We start from the raw sequence: 23,343 nt of genomic DNA, 5'->3' as shown, positions 1-23,343 counted from the left end.
CAAAACACCAGTTTCCAGAATTAAAACAGTATCCAGAGTCAGTATTCAAAATTGCAGAATATAATTTTGATAAGGCCCTCATGTTATAGTTCACTAGCAAATGAAAAATGCACAAAAGCAACTAAAGATCACAGATTTTTTTTTTTTTAAATGCATCACAGTATCTAAAACCATTTATTGATTAACTATTACATTACCGTGGCTTGTCTCGTTCACTTTGTTTTTGCTGCATTTTTGTCATTTGAAATTGGAGGAAGCTCGGTGTAACTGCACATTAAAGACAGACTGATTTGGCATGCAAGAAAAAAAAAAAAACACAGGCTGTGACAGATAAACAAGTACATTGTAACTTTCAAAAGATGGGCTTTGTATCAGAAAACCGGTGACAGAGTCAGAAATCATGTGGACATATATATATAATGGGGAATGATTTTATTCTTAATACAAGGAAGGTAAAACGCCACTGACATGAATCTGGGTAATGGATACCGAGTGCTGACTGTAATTGTAGATAATAAAATAAACAAAGAGAAACAAGTGCACTGGTTATAGAATGTTGATGCATCATGCCCAAAGTCCTAATGAAACTTAATAATTACACACAAAAGTAAAATAAATCACACTAGACCAGTGGTCCTCAAAGTGGTGCTCGTGGGCAAATTTGTGCTCGCGAAGGCAGGCCATCGTGCTCGCGGCAGTTGTTCTTAAATTATGGGTCGTGAACACGTTTCTGGCAGGTTGTAGGGTGATAAAATAAATAAAGCTTTAAACATGTTTTCTAACAAAAGTGTCACAACAGTCTGTTGGTTGTGCTACTCGCTTATGGCAGCTGTTCTTGTATGTACTTATCATATTTTTTTTTTCCTGAAGCTCCTCTGCGGTACGATCAACCAATTGAATATCTGCATTTTCTATGCAGTAGCCCAATCATAATTTAGCTGCGTGGGACATAAACTGTGTCTGTTTCAGTTGCAGGTATTGACAGGAAGTTTAACCAATAGGAGAGTCAAATATCTGCCAAGTTTTACACAGATGTCCAATCATAGCATGAAATTTGAAGGCGAGTGAAAAGTCAATGGGAAAGTAAAAGATCTGACAGCTGTCCAATCATTCGTGAGCAGAGGCAGGCTGTTAATATGCTGGATAAGCACTGAATTTTGCCGACTGTTATTGAGAAAAATAATACATTTTAGTATTTCAAATTTAATTTTCACTCTATATATTTTTTAATTTCACCAGACAAGGGAAACACCGTAGTAGATTTAGTTACGCATCCACTTTCTTTGAATAATTGTACTGGAGATGAGCGATCTTTAAAACAGAGTAGTGTTGACAAATTTGCCAAATTGAAACAAAGCGAGTTGCTGTATCTATCATTTTTTGTTTGAGTTTATTCATGGTTATCTGTGTAAACATGCTATTTAAAAATATTTGCTTGCATATTTTATATAAATTATTTCAATAAGCGCAGCTCACACAATTACTGCCTTATTAGATTGAGCCAAGAATAACTCCCACTAAAATATATATATATATATATATATATATATATATATATATATATATATATAAAAACAACCTCTGATTGGTTAAACAGCGTCAGATGTGTATATATAGCGTAGAGCACAGCTTGCTAATGACCCGTTTCACACTAAATAAATCACTACACACCACTGCATTCTAAATTCCATGACAAACTGCCATTTTATTTGTTATTAGTTACAAAACCACTGCCAAAAATGAGTGGCATTTCACCTATTTCCTTTAATATATTTGGGGATGAAACTCCATCTAAATAGTACAACACCAACTTTCTGAGGGAAATCAGCAGTCCATTTATAAAAAATAAATAAAAAAATAAGTGCACCAGCAGGAGTAGACACATAATAGTAGATGAGGAACAGCTAAATGAAATAGAAAAAAAACACAAACAAATAAATTATTTTTTTAATTATTATAATTATTTTTCTTCCCACAGTGACAGGTAGTTGTGTTATAAGCGATATAATCCACGATGGGCAGTGCGGTTCCCATGATAAATACCACTTCTGGGGTGGTTAAAGGCCTTATCACCACCCCAGGCGTGGTATATATCATGGGAACCACACAGCCCGAAGTGGTTTATACCATATATATATATATATATATATATATATATATATATATATATATATATATACTGTATGTGTCGCGGGAAGGCAGTGTTTAAGATAAGAACCTATGCAATTGCCAGTGTGCCTGTAAACAGTCAAGTATGATTAATTTATGCCCGTGCCCTCCAAATAATTAAAACTATTGTCAAATAAACACTTTAATGCAATCACTTCAGTGAAAATAAGTGCTGGTTATAACCCCGCCCACTTCCTATTGAGCTACGAATAACACATATGAATATGACATCCCCAAATACAAATATAGATATGACATATGGACCCTCTACACACCCTTAGATTCTAGACAACTTGTTCATTCAGCCTTGCCACTCTCCCAATATTCCAGATATTTCCAAGTACTAATTATCCAAGAACTATAAGAATCATTTAACAGATCTCAGCACATTTCTTCTGAAGCTGAGTGCTTATCTACACACAAGAGACCCAGTTTTCATTAGCAGTACTCAAGCATAAGAACAAAGTAAAATGTTTATTAAGACTGAATTAAATGATGAAATGTGTGCTTTTCATTTAATAAAAAATGACCAAGAAAGTTTTCTGCAGCTGAAAAATGCTCTGTAAATTAATAACTTATTTATAGCAATAATATATCTATTTCTTCACATTTTTTTTAATGATTCAATATATGTGTTACCTAAAAACCACTCAACTTTAAAGTGGCAATAATGTAGCATTTCAAAATTAGTATTCTTGTGATCATAAGAAATACATGCTAGCCCTCATTTTGTCATTTGCTGAGTTATGAAACCTTCAAAGATTCAAGTTGAAGGAATTCATCATGTACTCATGAATTCTGATAATTCACTACCCAATACAAATAGAGATACAGAAGGTTATGTGTCCCAATGTACTGTAACACACAATATAGTCACAGAAACAATACTGGTTTATAAGAGAAATAAGCCACACACACGGAGCCTATATTTTAGCATAGAGAAAACCAGCCTTCTTACTGAAAAGGTCAAATTGTATATTTGTATAAGGCCCTGTGGCAAAGTGATGAGTGCTTGCAGGTAAGTGCAGTGCAGAGTCGATTAATCACACAGACAACGATTCACAGGTGCAAGGGTGTTTATTAATGATTACACTATGCAACACAATTTTTGTTCCTGGGTAGTAAGCGTTATTTCCTAATTGCTTATGCCTCAAAAGTATAGAAAATGGCTATTATTCCCCACTAACTTTGCTTTTGTGACCAGGACAGTGATATTTCAAAATATCACTATTTCCAATGGGAAAACGGGCAAATGTGTGTCTTTTCGTTCACATAAAGTCAGAAAAAAACAACATATGAATCCAAATGAACATGTATTTATACTAAAGTAATACAAAAATGACTACAAAAGATTTAGAAGTGAGTAGTTTTTCGAGATTTACGATTATACTGTAAATACAATTGCTAAAATGCTGTTTCTGTTATGTAACACTAACTCCAGCAGCAGATTCCATAACTGCAGATTAACTAAAGTCACATACACAACGTCATTGTCTTACAAATGAGACCACGGCAGTGGAAGACAGGCTGTCATAGCCTCTTTTGAGATGTGTCACCAAGCCTTTTTTGGACCCAATCAGAGGTCAGACATGGCATTCTTAAGGGAAGCACCAAGGAGCAGCTCACCAAAAAGTTGTTTTCTTTGCCTTTCTCCTTTCTTCTTGTCTATTAGTATAACCAGGATTCACATAACAGATATGGTAGTTATGCATGCACTCCAATTAAAAAAAGTGGACTTCCATATTGTTTTTAGGACACAAGGCATACCAGCAAATATTTTTAAGAAGAAAGCACGCTTCATAAAAGCAGAAGGGTGCTCATGCTTGCAAGGTTAAGCATGTTATCTAGCTGTGACCCATACCTGCCTAACCTCTGGGTTTTCCTCAGAGAGGCTTTTCTATTCAGTCAAGAGTTTCAATTTAACTAAAAATTCCTTCCCTGCTAGTGCTATATTTGGCTTTGGCAAGTTTTTATTGCAAAATGGAGAGTGATAGATGGAACCACTGCAGTTCATAAGATCAATAATTTTCTTTTTATGGGCCCTTGGAACAACCAATGATATCAGGGATTTCTATTAAGCCATCCATTGAGAGAAGTGGGATGCAGTTATGGGGAGTGGTGTTGTGAAGTTCGCTAACGCTTCACTTCCCAAACTGAGCATGGACTGACCATTTCTGCTGGTACTCATGTGAGAACCTAAGGATAAAAGTTACATGAATCCCTGAGAATAACCTAACAGTTAACCTTGTTATGTGTCTTCTAAAGACACAACACAAGTGATCAACTGTATTCCCTATGTGCCTCTGACATATCCATTACATCTTTATCGAAATTATGACCATATGCTACATTCCTTTAGTTGTAACAATGGCTGGTCTGTTAATGCCTGGTATCATAAGGGTTCATCTATTTTTCTGCAATGTGGTTCATATGAAAAAATTGCAATGATACAGGGTAAATACATGGAAGGTGCACAAACTTAACAACAAAATGTGTTCTACAGTAAATATAAGCATTATAGTTAGGGTTTCTGATTTTCAGTTTTAACCATTAAAAACCAATAAAACACCCCTGTGGCAATGTTGCCCCGCCCCTGTGTGCATTTTGGTAATGTATATTGTGTGTGGTGTGTTAATGTTGGTGTATAGTCATTGGCACTCGGGATATAAATGGGTCTGTGTAACATGAGGGATTTAAAATGTATATTTGTATTTAGGCACGAGGATTGCACAGGACTCCATGTGCAGATTAAAAAAGTATATAGTGTGTGGACATGGGAGTGCACTAATTTAATTCACGTGCAGTTCACGAGATTTCAATTCAGTGATTGATTAGCAATCAAGTCTCGGTACAGCTGCATAAAAGCATGCATGTTTTACTCACTCGGGGTTGTGTGTTCGGTGAGTGGAGAATGGGTGGGAAGACGGAGAAAACAAAGAGAAGCAAAAGTAAATAACTGGTTTAAACTCACTGTGTTTGTCTGTTTGTCCGCTGATTGTTAGTGTCTGTTTCGTGTAGTGTTAATCTGTTTTGTTTGTCTGTTTATTTTGGCCTCAAGTGCCGTGTGCTGTTTTATTTAAATATTTTATTTTCTTTATTAAATGCTGAGTGCAACCAAGCGCTCAGCTTCACCAAACAACACGTCTCTGTCTGTTTGAAGTGAAAAAAAAATATTTACATAAAACTAGAAAATAGCTCAAAATAAGCACAGAAAAATTAAATTAATAAAAAAAACTTTATGTACCGTAGATACTGACATTTTTTAATTCTGATTTGCAAAGTCAGTACATATGTGTGTAGTATGTAAGACTCATCTACACAACTTACTTTTCCTGGACTATATAGCAAACTTGAATTTTAAATATACACACAATGATGTAATACTAATTTCACATGTATAATAAAACATTTTTACTAAAAAGTTTTCTTTCTGCAGTAGTTTTTCAAATCTTGTGTACAATACCCTACAACACACATTAGAGTAGTACAGTATCTGTGGAAGGGAGTATACTGTATATTCAATGAAAAAAATGTATGGATATATTTTAAACATGTATTTATTTACTGTAAAACAGGATCATAACATACCATTTGAAGCACAGTGTATTTTTTCTTTTGCATGGTATATTAGCAGAGCTTTCCTTTTGTCAAGCAACATAGGATGAAAAAACTAACAAGCACATGTCAATTCCTACCCATCAGATTTTTGACAGCATGACCACTGGACTTTCCTATCAAGAGAATTTTATCAGTAGAAGAGATGGAATTTTTCTTAGAAGGCGGCAAAAAAACAGAGCTCATCAAAAATTTCAGATATTTGACATGAGGGCACGTTGTCTCCAATACAGGCCTTTTGATCGCCTGCTGCTCTTTCAATCAGATTTGACATCACGGTATGGCTAATCAATATCTTACATAGTCCAAGGCTCCAGTCAGAAGTCATCACACAATCGGACAGGGAGGCCTGCTAATTGATGAAAATTCAAAGAGCCAGGTGCCTTTCACCCTCAGGTCAAAGACCTGGTTCGACTTTATCATTCCACTGTGTTCTAGAAATGGTGGAAATAAAATGTGGAGATCTGACATGCAGGCAGTAAAAAGATCAATTCTTGTCACTTGCCACAAATGTTTACCACCTTCAGAGAGTATTTTTCTTTCATTGCTTAGGGGGTTAACCTTTTCTAAATGTGCAGTTGGTGTATTTTATGTATTTTAAATTATGTTATCTAAAATGTTTCTGGTTTTCTAGATAATCTGAAGAGAAAAATAATGACTGTGAACATCAAATGCACTGACATGATTACAAAAGAGACAGAGCATAGAGTCGAAAAAATCTCCTGCAGTGATCGACTGTATTTACTCGTACGCAGAATTCAGAGCAACTTGTCTGTGGGCTATTTTTTGGATTATTTGTATTTTTTTTTTTTTTACATACCTGTACCTCTGTTTTAAATTCACAGAAAATAACAACAACAGTATGGTACTCCTGCCCAGCTTAATTCAAAACCCACTTCTACATGACCCCATGTGACAGAATTACAAAGATTCTTTGTAGTAAATCTCCCTCCCGACCTATGAGAGAACTCTGCTGCATTAACTCATCGACCCTGAAGGGAAATGATCACGGACTGGAGGGGCGGCTGCACTCGTTTATCAAGGGGTAAAGGGGTGACGGCATAAAAGGGGACAGAGACACAATCTGTTCCTTTGCTTTGGTTTCTGATTTGAACCTGAAAGGACCCTTGAGAGACCCACTGATAGAACGTATCATGAGTGTTTTGTTTGTTTGTCTATAATTGACTTGTTTGTTATTATTAAATGGCTAACATGTTCCGGAGCTGTTGCCAAAGGCCAGCACAAAACCCGGAGCAGCACTTTTGTCATGCATAAACTTGTATCACCCACCACTAGCACTATAGCATGCACCCAGGACTGATGACCTTGTTTGGACATTGTGGGAAAGATACGTGTGTTTATTATTTGAAACTGCAACCCCTTTATTTATTCCAGTGCATTACATATTGTTGTGTGTTGCCTGGAGTTATTGTTTGGATTATAATTAAAAACCCTTTCCAACTGGATTACAACTCTCTGTCTATTAATTACACACTGTATCACTCCTGCATATGTACACAATCAACCACTTTGCCACATGTGTTGTCAGAAGTGAGATTATGGACCACAATGCATTGGCAGAGCTGCTGGAGGTGCTGGATAACAGATGGGAGGCAGAGAAGCGATACACCATGCTCATTAAGAGGGTAGGGTTGGCAATGATGGCACCAAACCCTACAGAAACACCAATGATGTTGGCACCGAAGGCTCAAATGATGTAGATGACAGCGTAGGATGACCCAGAGGCATACCTGGTCGCATTTGAGCAGCTAGCAGCCACCACGTCATTGCCATGGGAGTTCTAGGCAAGCCAGCTGGGACCCTGTCTGATCGGGGAGGCTCAGGCAGCATACCAGGCTGTGAGCCATGCCAACGCTGCCAGCTATGACCTAGTGAAACTGGTCATCCTTTGTCGCCTCAACATTACGGCAGAGACTCACAGGGTATGGTTCAGGGAGTACTGAAGGCCCCGAGAGACATGCCCCAGGGTGGTTGCGGAGAAGTTGTGTGTCCAAATGGTACACTGGCTGACCACCAAGAAGAAAACCAACTTCCAGATGGGGAAGGCGGTGGTTGTGGAGCAATTCTGCCCTGTGGTCGGCGCCGAAACCCAAGTTTGGATACGGCACCACAACTCTGACATCCTGGAGGACGCTGTGAAATTGGCTGAGGATTTTGAGGACTCCCTGGTCTCCGCCCGAACAGTGATACTGTTAGTCCCCGTCCTTCGGAGCAGATGAGTACCTCTTCTCTTTTTCCTCCACCACCATCAGCATCAGTCCCGGGATCCAGACCTCCAAGACCGCCAAAGCCAATGGGCCTTCTTGTCTCCCAGCTGGGGTAGAGGTGCTGTCCCTGCCCAGTTGCCACCAGCAGTGGGACAGATATTTAACCACTGCTCCCTCTGTCCCCCCAACATGTTTTAGGTGCAACCTATTGGGACACCTGGCCAGGTCATGCCCGGCTGCAATGGAATGTGACATGGCTGCATGTAATTGGGCACCTGAGCACCTGTGAGCAGACCTTAATTAAAACAGCTCACTTGGACGTTGTGGTGGCCACGGGGTCACCTCAGAGCTGACAAGACAAGGGAACAGATATTGGCTTGATTCTTTTGGGTAGCACTTCATACTGATGTGTTGAAATGTGTAGCCACATGCCCAGACTGCCAGCGAGTAGGGCTGGGTCGAGTGTGCCCTGCCTCTTTGGTTCCACTGCTGATTATTTGCACCCCCTTTGACCTCATTGCAATGGACATAGTTGGCCCTTAGCTACCTTCTGATTCCGGGTATACACATATATTAATGGTGGTAGTTCCATTGTGGTCCACTAATGCCACTGCAATAGCCAGAGTTAGTATAGATTATGGCTAGAGTAGGGATCCCCAAGGAGATTTTGACATATCATGGAACCAGCTTTTTGTCTAAAACGTTACAGCAAGTATATAAAATATAAAAAATACGTCCCATCAGGGCATCTGTTTATCACCCACAGATGGATGGTTTGGTGGAGCGATTTAATCAGACCTTGAAGTAGATGCTCAGACATTTTGTAACTCAAGAGCAAAAACATTGGGCATCACTTCTTCCCTACCTCCTTTTTGCAGTGAGAGAGGTGGCACAGAGTTTGACAGGGTTCTACCCCTTCGAGCTCTTGTACGGCCGACAGCCTCGCGGCAACCTCAATCTGTTGAGAGAGGGGTGGGAGGAGCACAAAGGCTTGTCCAAAAATGTAGTGCAGCATGTGCTCCTACTAAGAGATCATCTGGATTTGGTCTGTCATTTGGCCCAGGACAACGTCAAATCGGCTCAGCATTGACAACAGCAGCATTACAATAAAAATGCAAGAATTCAAACCTTTCGACCTGGAGACAAGGTAATGCTGCGTCCCTCCTCAGAATTGAAATTATGTGCTAAATGGCAGGGGCCATATGAAGTGAGTCAAGTTATAGGTAAGGTAAATTATGAAATTATGACAGCCAGATCACCATAATGAACATGAAATTTATCATGTAAATTTATTAACCCTTTGCGGTCCGACATTTTTTCCTTTCCAGTCTGATGTTGGACCCTGAAACCGAAAAAAGGCATATCTGATAGCCCCATGCACCACATAGATAACATGGACATAAATAAAGGAAATAGCTGCTTCTGTATGTCTATAAAGAGCTATGTGAAAAATAAAGCAAATAAGGGGTGGGGCATGGCTGGAGATAAACTCAGTATGCTTTTGCAATTCAGTGCCTTTTAAACCTATTTTACTCTGAAAAGAAAATATTTTAAACAACGCATATAAAATAAACAGTGCATGTGAAAATAAATTGATGCATACCCTATGACTCGGGTCAACGAACTTCTAGATAGACTGGAAAAGACAAAGTTCATCTCTAGTCTGGACCTGACAAAGGGATTCTGGCAGATTCCTTTGACCCGCAGTTTTAGAGAGAATACCGTTTTAACTTTAAAATCATGCCGTTTGAGCTACATGGTGTGCACTTTGCCTTTCAAAGACTGATGGACCAGGTTTTACGCCCACATCATGACTATGCAACAGCATGTATTGATGATGTGGTTATTTACAGCTGCACCTGGCGAGAGCATTTGGCTAGGGTTACAGCTGTCTTTTAGTCTCTAAGAGTAGCCCGGCTGACAACTAACAAGATGTGCGTTTGCCAAAACAGAGACTCCATTTTTTGGATTTTTAATGGGAAATGGAAGGGTGAGACCCGTGGTCACCAAAATCCAGGCTTTGTTTGATGCAGCAATCCCTAAAACCAAGCCTCAGGTGAGGTCACTATTGGGATTAGCTGGTTATTACCGCCGTAATATCCCCGAGTATGCCACGGTGGTTAACCCTTCAGTACAGTGGTTCTCAACCTTTTTTGTACCGGGACCCATTTTTAACATGCCAGCTCAGTGGTGACCCAATATACAGTAGTAATAATAAAAAACAGCCAGCCTCTCTCTCTCAAATACAACATCATGCCTACTACAATTATTTGATTATGTTTGTGATGTTAATAAAGCCCTCCAATCTGATAATGATAAAATAGGAATAGATTACTTACACTTTATGGTCCAATTCTTCCTAATGAGAAACGTGGGGCTGCCTCCTTTTTAAACATCTGGGGTTATTGAGGACAGTGCAATCCGGAGGTTGTGCTCAATGTCCAGTTTGTTCCTGCTTTCGTTCTTTAGCTGGCTTAAAGCAGAGAAGCCGGTCTCATAGATATGTAGTACTGAAGGGCAAAAGCACTGTGATCGCATGGTTAGCAAGAGCAGTATACTCACTTGCAGCACTGCACTAGAACTGAGGAAGAATCAACTCATAGAATTTCCTCTGAAGACCGCAATCACATGATAATTCAGCCAATTGAGTTTCTTCTTCAAATGGCAAATCCACTGTTTCCACAATGACTCCGAATGGATCCCTTATCCACTCTTGGGTCTGCATGTTCACTTCTGGGAAGTAATCGCAAAACCGTTCATGCAATTTCCTTAAATGCTCGTTGATCCCTTTTTTCAGCAGTGAGCAGTCTGAAACAATCAAATTTTGCACCTCACAACACACATTGGGTAACATGTCCAGCCTGCCCGTGGACACATGCTTGATCCACAGAGTCAACTTTTTTTTTTTGAAGGCAATGATTTTGTCAATTTGCACAAATCAGTTATGCCCCCTCCCTTGTAATGACACATTCAATGTATTCAGGTGGTCAGAAATATCAGCAAGGAAAGGAACATGAGCAATCCGCATCTCATCATTAAAATGTTCTGCTAAGTGTGATTGCTGTTCCTTGAGAAATGATGCTAACTCACTTTTAATCTCGTAGACTCGAGACAATACTTTGCCTCTGGAGAGCCAGCAAACCATAGCATGAACAGTAGCTGTACATGCTCAATGCCCATCTCCTGACAAAAAAGCCTGAAAGCACTTTGAATTCTTGGCACTATTCTTGATGTAATCAACAACTTTCATCACCTCTTGCAGTGTTTGGTGAAGCTCAGGTACCATATCTTTAGCTGCTAATGCTTTTCTATGTAAAAAAACAGTGGTTCCACGTTGCATTTGGGGCCGCCATCTCCACTCTTTTCACAACCCCTGAATGTTTACCTGTCATCGAAGCTGCCCCGTCTGTTGTCATGCCAACACACTTCCCTTACAGAAATGTCCAATAGGATCCTATAGTGGTACTATAGGACATTATGGGACTAAGAAGGTTTTAGAGAAATCCTAAAGGATTATATTAAAAAAAAATATCCTCATATAGTACTGTGACAAAGTCCCCGCCCCTGCGTATATTATCTGTTATATGTTGCGTGTGGTGTGTTCAATGTTGGTGTATAGTCATTGGTACACGGGATTTAAACAGGTTTGTGTAACACGAGTGTTTAAAATGTATATTTTTATTTAGGCACAAGGATTGCACAGCACTTCAAGTGCAAATAAAAAAGTAATAATATGTGAGCACGGGGAATTGCACTTTATTAATTCATGTGCAGTTGTACCGAGACTCCAATTGAATGATTGATTATCAATCGAGTCTTGGTACAGCTGCATAAAAGCAACATGTTTTCACCCACTCGGGGTTGGGTGTTTGGTGAGTGGAGAACAGGAGAGAGAGGAGGAGAAATTTAATAACAATTGCTATTGCGTGTTGGTGGGACCAGCACGATACTTGTGTATTTAAAACTCATCGTGTTTGTCAGTATGTCTCTCCGTGCACTGTGTTGTTAAGTATAGTCCATTTTTTTTAATCTATTTATTTTGGCGAATGTGCCGTGCCCTGCCTTTTGTCTGTTTAAAACCCTTTTATTTAGAACAAACCGGTGCAAGCAAGCGTCATCATTTCACTTAATCTGTTTTGTCTTGGTGTATTCCCTTCCTGGTTCTGACGTCACCCACTCCGGCCATCTTTGTGACAAGTACTCAAAAGGGTCTCCCTACAGTAGAACTATAGGACACTCTATAGAACTAGAAAGGTTTTAAAGAAATCATATAGGATATTTTATAGGACTTGACTAATTTACTATAGGACTTTCTATAGGTTATTTCCATAAGGGTTTGACCACTCAGTCCCATGCGTTAAAAATCTCTGCTGCAGTTGTGGATGTGGGTAGATCAACATTAAACAAAAACTGCTCTTGAATGTCACAATCCCACACGTCTCAAGTAAACAAGCAAAATTGCATGGTTAGCCAAGTCGGTGGGTTCGTCCAATTGTAAAGCGAAATAGCCACTAACCGAGAGGCGCTCAGTCATCTGTTTCTTAATGTCGTCAGACATGTCAAGGATCCTCCGGCAAATTGTATCATTAAACAGGGGAATTGTCTTCAGTTTCTTGGAGACTGACTTGCCCATTAGTTCGGTGCACATATCTACTGTACAGGGTAAAATGAGTCCTTCTGCCACAGTATGTGCTTTCTTGCACTTAGCAATTCGATGTGCAACTAGATAGGAGGCACGAATCGCCTGCTCCTATACTGTACACACACGCTCAAAGGTCTTTTGGAAAGCCTCAAGATTTTTGCTCTTACATTTAAAAAAGTCTAGAGGCTTATCTTTGTAGCTGGCATGTTTTGTTTCTAAATGTCTCCATAATTTTGAAGGCCTCATGCCTTCGTTAGCTAGGAGTTCATTGCACACAACTCACAGCGGCCTGTGCTCACCATGCCAATCAGAGTAGGTAAATCCATACTTGAGAAAACCTGAGTCCTGTATCCTTTTATACTTTCTGCCGGGTTCTTGGGATGAACTATACGAGCTGGTACTAGTCGATGTGGAAGCATGACTAACGTTGAATGTTAAGAATTTGTCCATTTTTGCTAGCTACTATGCCATACAATCTGGAATAGTGTTGATCAGTTAACTACTGTTAACGTTACTCTCAACATTCCCCAACGCCTGGAGAGCTGTAAATTTAATTAACGAAATTTCACAATACGTGGATCAGGGATGTATATCCTGCTTCATACTTTACCACTCACTATTTCCAGAAGGTGTCTAACCCTGCTTATAGGTTAAGGTTAGAATTGGGTTTGGAAATCTGTTCCTCGATTTTCACCCTGGAGCTCTTTTTTTTTCCCCTCATTTCATTGCCCCGGGTTGCTATATTAGGGAAAGTGCATACTTTGAAGGCCAAAATAAACACCTCTTCCATATTTTTGAACATTGATGTACTAAAGAGTAGATTTGGAAAAAAAATTGTTTTCTTTTGTGAAGTTTCAGAAATATATACTTTAAGCGAAGATTAATTTACTAACTCACATCAAGCAATCTTAAGATTTATTTTTAAACAGTTGTATTGCATTTATTTTTCTAATTTTACAAATTGGGGTTTTAACTGTTTATGTTCCATAAATGATCCATGTCTGTTCAACGTCTGTTCATAGTACAACTTTCCCACATTACAATAATAGTAACCTATGTGTTTATTTCCTATAACGTTCACTGTGGCCAGTAAATTGCAGGTAAAGTGCAGGGAGCTCATTTGTAAATGGAAACAGCCAAAAAGGGGTGTTTGGCCATTAAATGGCCTATGATACTACCTGCTGGGACATTCTTTTAATCGTGTCACAGACCATGCCACACTCAAGTGGTTAAGCACAATGAAGGACAGCAATGCCCGGATAACTCATGGTATCTAGCATTGCAGCCCTTCATTTACCATATGGTACACTGTGCAGGGAAAGACTACCAAAATGCAGATTGTTTTTCCTGGGGGAGGAGTAATGAAAAAGGTAGATTTTGACAGTTCTTTCCCAGGTTTCAAGGGAAGTTGGCCAGCTAGAAAGGGGGTGGAACTCCAGTGCAATAACTCATCTACCTGGAAGGGAAAAAATGTGGCAGTGACGGATTGGAGGGGCGGCTGCACTCATTTACCAAGGGGTCATGTGTGACAGCATAAAAGGGGATGGAGAGATGCAATCTTTTCAATTGTTGTGGTTCATTATTTGAACCTGAAAGAACCCGTGAGAGACCCAGTGCTAGAATGTATCGTGAGTGTTTTGTTTGGCCAGCACAAAACCCGGAACAACACTTCAGCACCAGGAGCACTACATCATGCACCAAGGACTGGTGACCATGTTTGTATATTATCTGAAAGATAAGTGTGTTTATTATTTAGGACTGAAACCCATTTATTTATTCTAGTGCATTACATATTGTTGTGTATTGCCTGGAGTTATTGTTTAGTCACCAGACCAGGATTATAATTAAAAAAACCTTTCCAACTGGATTACAACTCCTGTACCTGTACACAATCAACCACTTTGCCACACCCCATTACAGAAACTTAGTTGGCACAGCTAAAGTATGCAGCGGTGTGCAAACTCACTGACTCCATTAGACTTGTATACCGATGAAAGCTACAACATGTTAATGGATTCATGTTTGGCTGGAGTAGCCCTGCTACCACTTAGGACACAATGCTAATTACCATAAAATGGTGACAACAGGTGCAAGTGTCACTTTATATCCCCATCATTCATGGCAGAATAGTGATTGCTTGTAAAGCGAGCATTGCATTAGACAATAATTGTCTTTCCATCTGACCAACTATACAACACATAAAAGAATAGTATACATTGTTATATATCATTTACCCATGAAAGTATGTTTCAGGAGCAAAAGAGTAGATCACAGACCTTGGAAATTCTTATTTAAACATTTTTTTAAAGGGCAGAGGTATATCATATTGTATTTTGTTAATGCATATTAAATACACATTGTGGGGGAGGTTTGTTGACTAATCCTGTTAAGGATTAAAAAGTAGTCTTCAATTCCAAAAAGCTAACAGAGGATGCCACTAATGTGGGTTTGGATGAAGAGGCTATATTTCTCACAACAGAGACAAAACTGAAAAAGTTACTTGCGATTTTAACATACTTCCTTATCTATCTATCTACCAGGTAATGTTCTTGATGCGCTTGAAAATGTCTTCTAAGTTTTATTGATTTTCATATTTGTATATCCAGTGATTCACAAAGCAGCTATCAATATTAATAAACCGCATGATAAACTGCAACTATTAGAATATTAATGAGGGAATTACACTGGTCCCATAATTGAAAAGTTTTTTTTTGTTGTTTTTTTAAAACACTGTTTATATTTTGTTGAAAATTATTAAGAGCTCTAATTAGAGATTAAAACATAATTTAAATATATTGTCACACAATCATACATTCTTGACCTGAACCAGACTCTCTAGGCTTTAATAAGCATTTCCCATCAGAACGTGTTTATGGTTAGGGTTAAGGTTGGGGTTAGGTTTGGGTTAGAGTTAGGTTTAGTTTTAGGTTTAGCTTAGGGTTAAGGTTAGGTTAGGGTTAGGGTTACAATTAGGGTTAGGTCTAGGGTTATGATTAAGGTTGTGGGTAGACTAAGGGTTGGGGTAAGGGTTTATGATTGCCATTAGGGTCGGGGTTATGCTTAGAGTAAGGGCTAGGGTTAGGGTTAGGATTAGGGCTGTTTTTGGAGTTATGCTTGGGGTTAGGGTTAGGATATGTTTTAGGGTTGGGTTAGGGTTTTGGTATTAGGGTTTACTTCAGGCTTTGGATTTGTGTAAAGTTTAGGTTTAAGGTTAAGTTTAAGATTAGAGTAAGGGTTAGGTTTAGTACTAGGGTTATGGTTAGAATAAGGGTAAGAGAAAATGTTGGGACGGGTTAGTGTTAGGATTAAGGGTAAGAATAAAAGTTGGGCTTTTTGTCATGGTTAGGCTAAGATTTGTTTTAGGATAAGAACTTTCTTTGCAGATCTGGTGAGTTCTGGTGATAAATCTTCCTCCCGACCTGTGAGGGAGCTAAAGAACGAGAGGAGAAGTATCTGAAAGGGCTGGCCTGACAGTTCGTTTCCGGGACCAGGAAGTGGGTCAGCCTGGAAAGAAGCGAGACTCTGTTGTAAGACCGTTTTGACTTGAAAGGTAAATGAGGGGCAACTGCAAGTAATAAGGCAGCTGCAACCGTTTACCTAGATATCATGCGGGATTACATATAGGGGCCAGGGTAACGCTGATCTTTTCCTTTGTTTGGGTAAAACTCTTGGAGAAAGAAGGAGCGAGAGTGGAATTCGCAATGTTTTCCTGATATACATGTTGTGTTTGTTTATTAACTGTCTGTGTTTGTTTCACTGTAGACAGTTAAAGCACTACTCCGGAGCTGTCGCAAAGGGTCAGCACTGTCCGGAGCACCCCTGCACACCACCGTATCTGTGTTTTCACCACCCACCCTCACGACTGCACTCACCCAGGACTGGTGACCGTCTGTTTGTCTTTGTTCGGGACTGTGCCCTGTTTCTGTTATCCCCAAGCTTTACACATCATTGTGTATTGCTGGGGATTGTTTTCTTTGTCGGTCACCAGACCTGGAAAAGCAATAAAGCACTTTTCACTGGATTATCGTTGTCTGCCTGTCACCGCTACACCCGTTCCCCCTACCAACCACTTTGCCACAGGGCCTCATAGATTTTAGCATGCATGCTTAAAATAGGCAACCAACTCCCTAACCCTAGTTTTTCTAAATGTATTTATGTAGGGCAATACTTGTTGGAGGGTCATGTAAATGTAACTGAATCTAATTACCCTGATTTCTCTAAATAAATTCTATATCATGAGGTTGGTGGTATCTTTTAAATTGTGTTTTCCCCTGACAGTTGACAATTATCATTTATGATTAGGTCAGTATTTTATAAGATTTTACTACTCTACTGTTACAACATGTTAAGAAATGGACTTCATTCACCATATAAATATATTGTTATCACATATAATAACTGCACCATGATAATTTTTATTAATAATTCAGAAGGATAAAAAGGCAAATGGGCTTGCATTCAAATGTCTTTCTGTGCACTTCTGAGCTGTGGAGACATTCGTGCCAGCACTACTAATTTAGCATTCTTTTATGTGTCAGTAAAGATTTTCTTTATTTGTACCACATGCATATCTGGAATATCGCTTGTTACTAGCAAACAAAGTGTAATGCATTTATGATTTTCATTGACCCCATGGACTCGATAACTACACGCACAGCACCAGCCAGGCAGAAAAATAATTTTAATTGCTCATTAGTAAATTAACCCTTGTACTACTTCGGAAGTCATATCAATGACAACTGATGTATGTGGTAAAGGATTCGTTATTAATCCAATGTCAAATGATTGCATTGCATTGCATCATGGGCAAATAGCAAAGCAATCTAATGTTAATAAATAATGAATTACAAAAAAGATGGGCAGTTGTTTTTTCCAATTAAATATCTTTAAGGAACTTCTCTTTTTCAAAGCTCTGTGATATCATGAAAAGAATTTCATACTGTAGAATGTAGTTTAAGCTATTTCACATCTGTGAGTGTTATAATTTAATATCAAGGGTTTTTCTTTATTCTTGTTGTTTGGTATTCATTCCAGTGTAATGCTTTCAATGTAAAGCCATGGGTCATGTTCAGTAATTTCCCTATTTTTGGCTCACACTTACTGTATTATAAGATACCAGACATGTGTCTTTGTTCCATGTCAACATCTTTTGTATGAAATTACATTAAAGAAAAACATGAACTACATACCTTAATCACTAGTTGTTGTTATATGTTTAGCATTTCCTGTATGGGTTCTTATTGGATGCTACATTTACTTGTTCTTTCAACATCAGTGTGCATTAAAATGTCCTGTTATGGTTCATCTCATGTCCCTTTCTCTGAAACTGTCTCTGATGCAAATTAGATGTTAATCATCCTACTACCCAAACTCCATTGCTCTCATGTGTGTTTTATCTGCAAATTGGGTTCTTATTCCTTCCATGAATTGCTCTATTCTTAATAGACTTTTTTATATTATTATTTCATAAATGTTAGCATTGTTTGCACACTTAGTTATTGTGTACTCTTTCCTGTGCCCTCCCTCCTTGTGAATCTTCATTTTGATCTCAAATACTTTTTCTTAACTTATCTCTGAAGGTACTGTATTACCCTACTTGGAGCCACAGGTATTAGAGTGATCCATTGAAATACTTAATTGCTTGACTGACGGTAACAATGGCACTGAAGTTAATAAAAAGTACTAAATGTTTTTTTTTTTTTTTTTTAAACAATCAGGACAGCACATTTTAGCAGGAAAATTATAAATTCTTGTAGCTGGGTATTGTCTGATTCCAATCTATTTCAACCCACCAAAATCACTCAAATATGCTCTGTGATAATGAACCATCAAGGGTTACCAAGCTTCTTTGATAGCATTTCTGCTGAACTCTGGTAATATGATCTCCTTGTCAGTCAGTGAAAGGCACATTGAATCACTAGCCAGTGTGCAATTATCAAGCCGGCTCACGTTGATATCATCTTTAAGTCCCTCGGGTTTTGAAAACCTAGAAAACCTAAAAGTTTAGCAGCACTGAAATGAAATGCGAATGAAAAGGAATGATTATGTCATTGATGTTCTGTTCATTACTGATGTTCAGTTCTTGGCTGTGGTATTTAAGCCTGTAGACCTCTTTTAGTGTAGTCATAGGTTTTCATACAAGTATAAAGTAAGTTCAGGGTCAGTATTGACTGAAAACGATACCCCCCCCCGAGAATCAGTGCACTTTCCAAAATGTAAATTTTCTTTTTCGAAAGATTATTTTTCTTCACTCCTGCTTTTGAAGCTTATGAATTCACCTTTAAACAGCATAACATAATCAATGGTGTGTTATTAATAGGAAAATCATTTAAGTACATTTTTGTTGCTCTCCCTGCAGAGTTCATCAAGTCTTTACAGTACTGTGGTGGGGTGGGGTTTCTCTGGTGGAATTTTCTGTTGTTTTTTGACAGATCATGTCTCTAACTCAGTTTGCAGTCAATTTAGGTATTTGTTTTCTTTGATTTTATTTGGAATTGTTTGATATTTGATTGGCAAAATAACAGAATGCCTCCTGTGCAGTATAACAGCATTTTAAATAAAGCTTGTCAGCATAATTTAAAATAAGTGTTTGCTATCAGAAATACATGGCACTGGAATAAACAACAGTTTATTATTCTTCTGGTACATTCATATACATGGGGAATGGTGTTTCAGGTGGGTGGTGGTGGGGGGGGGGTAATACGATTAAGTTTTAATTACAGTCTCCACCCCCCCCACAAATACCCACCACATCTCCCATACAATATCCGGAATTAATTAGCTGAATTCCGTGTTAATTTAATTTAATTCAGCAATAATTGGCAGGAGCAATTAATAAAGTAATCTATAATGTCCCCTGTTTTCTGGTAATAACTAGTAATGATCATAGTGTGAACCTTTTTAAAATCTCAACAAGTGCTTTTACAAAATCATTTATATAACTTACTAATGTTTCTTTATTGTCATTGTTCATTTTGAATATGACCCTTTAGCTCAGTTAATATATATCATAAATCAGCACATGAATCAGCAGCTGGTGTCATTTATTGCAAAGGATGTCCTCATTTTAGACAAGAGTCTACCATATTCAATAGTACTGTATTATCCAATATGCTTGTTAATGAACTCTTTAAAGTCTCCTCCAGCTAGAAAGTCTCTGTTTATCCATCAAACATTTACTGCTAGTGACTGCTCAGATTGCCACTCCATTACACTCTTGTGGCATAAATCACATTAATTATAGATACATTACAGTATTCAACTCATTGAGGAAAATTATATGATAGATGCTCATTTTCTTTGACAATAAGCAAGTTAATGAAAATACTAATTACTTGATGATGTACTGGAAATAATTTCCTAGATTCCTCCTCCAACTGACTATACTAATTAGTTGAGTAATACAATTTGATTGGTCTACATACCTGTAAATACTTTAGTGTTTAACATACCTCTACCACAATGCAATGCTGATGGGTTTTTTATGTTGCTAGATGAATACATTTCATTTAATGTATTTTCTGTATTCAATTAATTGTATTTATTTAGTGCCATACTGATCATGCTTGTAAAGTTCTTACAGAACTTCATATATCTGTTTATAGAATAGTTGCACAAACTCTCTAAAGATTAACTTTATTTGTAAGTATGAGTTTTATCACCTGAAGAGTGACAAATCCAGCCCTGAGCTCACTACTTTGTGCCTTTCTAAACACTGGACACACACTCCGCTTTTACATGACAGGATTCAAAACCAGACTCTTCTATGGAGATTACAGACAAGGAATCTTACCTAAATGTCTTCATCTAGACAAGTAAAAAAGGCTAACAAGATAAATAGATTGTGAAAAGTGTTGAATTTAAATCAAGGGAAGTAATGTTAAAACTGACAACATAATCATCTTTAAAAAATTAAAATGACAGCCTCAAGAAATACAAGATAAGAATGTGTGTGCCTAAAGTTATTGAGTTTGGTAATTATTTTTCTAATTTAGGCCTACTTATAATTATTCTACATTAAACAGATGAGAAATCTATATGACCACCAAAGGGACTGGGTAGAATGGTCTTTTGAAAGCTGGACCTAACAGCGGGAAAACTTTGATTTGCTTACATATTAAAAGGGACTAACAGAGTGTGTACGTAATGGTGAGATAGTTTGTCTTTGTACAGCTGATCACATGGAAAAGTACTACTATATTCCATGTCAGCCTTATGCTTTGTTATCTTTAATAGATGTCTAGTATAACATGATTTACCAGGTAGTGTCATCCACGGGGGGGGGATAACTTCTGACATACATTTCTGCCCCTCAGGATATTACGCAGTGCATATAGCCCTTGCATTTGAATACTACATTTACCTCCTCCTCTACAAGCCAGTTGGTTTCTTCACCTTTTAGTTAAAAGGCCATAGGCTGGCAACAGTGTTATCATTGTATATAGAGACATTTTGTCAGCTTCAGGTTATAGTAAACTTTGTCTTATTAATGAGTGGGTGGGAAAGTCTTATATCTTCATTAGTTGCTTGTACTGAAAGACAGCAACTTATAATTATGGCTTATTAATCAGCTATCCATTGGATTTTCCATTAAATTTTATTACTTCAGCAGCATTCAGTCTAATCAACTGAGATTTAAAACACTGCAGACTATGTTTAAGCAGCAAACAATGCCAATAAATGCTTGATCCAATTAGTTTAAAATAGCTGGTTTATATGCTTGCTTTAAGACTTCATATAAAAATGGCCAATTAACTAATTACTATGGCTTAAATGAGGGATTTTTAATACAAGACCACTGTAGTACATTAAAATATGTTTCTTAAACTGAAAATCCATAAAGGTTGTCTTGATTCGACAACCTAGACCAAACAAAAAGTTTCACATTGTAACAATCAGTATACTTTAGATATGAATAATTTTCTCATTCATTAATAAATGTCATTGTTAATTATGCAAATAATTGTAATACATTGTATATTTATATTCAGTAAATAGGGTGCGTCATGATATTGATGTATATATACATTCATGAATAGTAAGATAAAAATGACTCCAAGTCAACCAACCCATCCTGAAATTCAATATGCATAACTGAGTCCAGCCAGAGCCATAAGATGCAGTTCTATGTAAGTTAAGTAAAATCTAGCAAAAACATACAGTAACTGTGGAAGCAATGCGGGTGACACAGCAGCAGCTCAAAGTTATAAAGCCGCATGTGTTTTTCTGATAACAAACAAGCTGAAACTCGGAGAAGCTGATTCAAATTCAGCGCCGTTCTGAGACACGGGCGAGGGGAGGAGCACAGCAGAACAATGCAGTTAAACGAGGCAGTCTTCCCAGTGACAGCGAGTGGAAGCGACAGCGAGTGGGAGAAGTACAGGCGTGGAAAAGTACAGAGCAGTTTAGAAGCAGTTTCAAAGCAGGCTGACGGCTGCAGAAGAAACTAAACTTCAAAAAAAAAAAAAAAAAAAAACCCTCAACATGGTCTTCAAGCCAGTAATCTGTGACACTGTTTGATGTGGGAAATCCGAGAAAACCCAGCGAAGCTAAACCAAGTGTGCGTAAAGTGCCGCGCGATCCAGGATTTGCATAAACTAGTAAGTATGCTAGAAATGGAGCTGGAAGAAGTGAGACAGCAACAGGATCTTGAGGGACAGGCACACCCAAAATTCATGGAAGTCTGCATCACCTCTAACAGAATGAAAGCCACCAGGGAGATAGAAGGTCAGAACAGCTGGGTTCAGGTAGGCAGAAGCAGGGAAAAAAATAAACTTCCTCAAACACAACCACCAGAAATCAAAACAACCAACCGATTTGAGTCACTTCAGAATTTTGATGAGCAGACCCAACAACAAGAGAATGAAAGGAACAACATCCAGGACCCTATTGACAATGGTGACCAGACAGCAAAAAGAAGGGAGGTCATGATTGATGGGGACTCCATATTGAGAAACACAGCAAGTTCAATTCGCGGTTTGGACCCCCTTGCTACAACAGTTTGCTGCCTTCCGGGAGCCTCGGTCAAGCACATCACTGAGAACATGGACAGGCTCCTAGAACGAACAGGAGACGACCCGGTAGTAGTCGTCCACATCGGTACAAACAACATTGGAAGAGACAGACCAAAATCCCTGCAAAACAAATTCAGAGAGCTAGGAAGGAAATTAAAAGAGAAGACCAAAACTGTGGTATTTTCTGGTATACTACCGGCACCTTGCAAAGGACCATATGGACAGCTGGAAATAATTAATCAAAACGCATGGCTGAAGACAGGACGGACTGCACTTAAATAACAAGGGAACCAGTCTACTTGGAGAAAAAATCCTCGAGCAGGTTCAGAAACATTTAAACTAGAAAGGAAGGGGGGAGAAATCAACAAAAAAACAGAAGGGAGACCGCATCAAAACAAGAACAACAACTCAGGTAAGACAACCATTAAATGTATTTATCTAAATGCTAGAAGTGTCAGAAAAAAAATTCTAGAACTTGAAGCTACTGCACTAACAAGTAATTATGATGTGATTGGTGTTACAGAAATTTGGTTGTCTGAGAGTGATGGGGACGAATATAATATTTGTGGGTATACACTGTATAGGAAAGACAGGCAGGACAGAAGAGGAGGAGGGGTAGCGCTATACATAAGAAACAGTCTTGAAGCCCAGGTGTTAAACCTGGACAAAGAAAATA

Source organism: Polyodon spathula, chromosome 15, assembly GCF_017654505.1.
Source record: "Polyodon spathula isolate WHYD16114869_AA chromosome 15, ASM1765450v1, whole genome shotgun sequence".
Classification (NCBI taxonomy): domain Eukaryota; kingdom Metazoa; phylum Chordata; class Actinopteri; order Acipenseriformes; family Polyodontidae; genus Polyodon; species Polyodon spathula.
Note: the sequence above shows the minus strand (reverse complement) of the source record.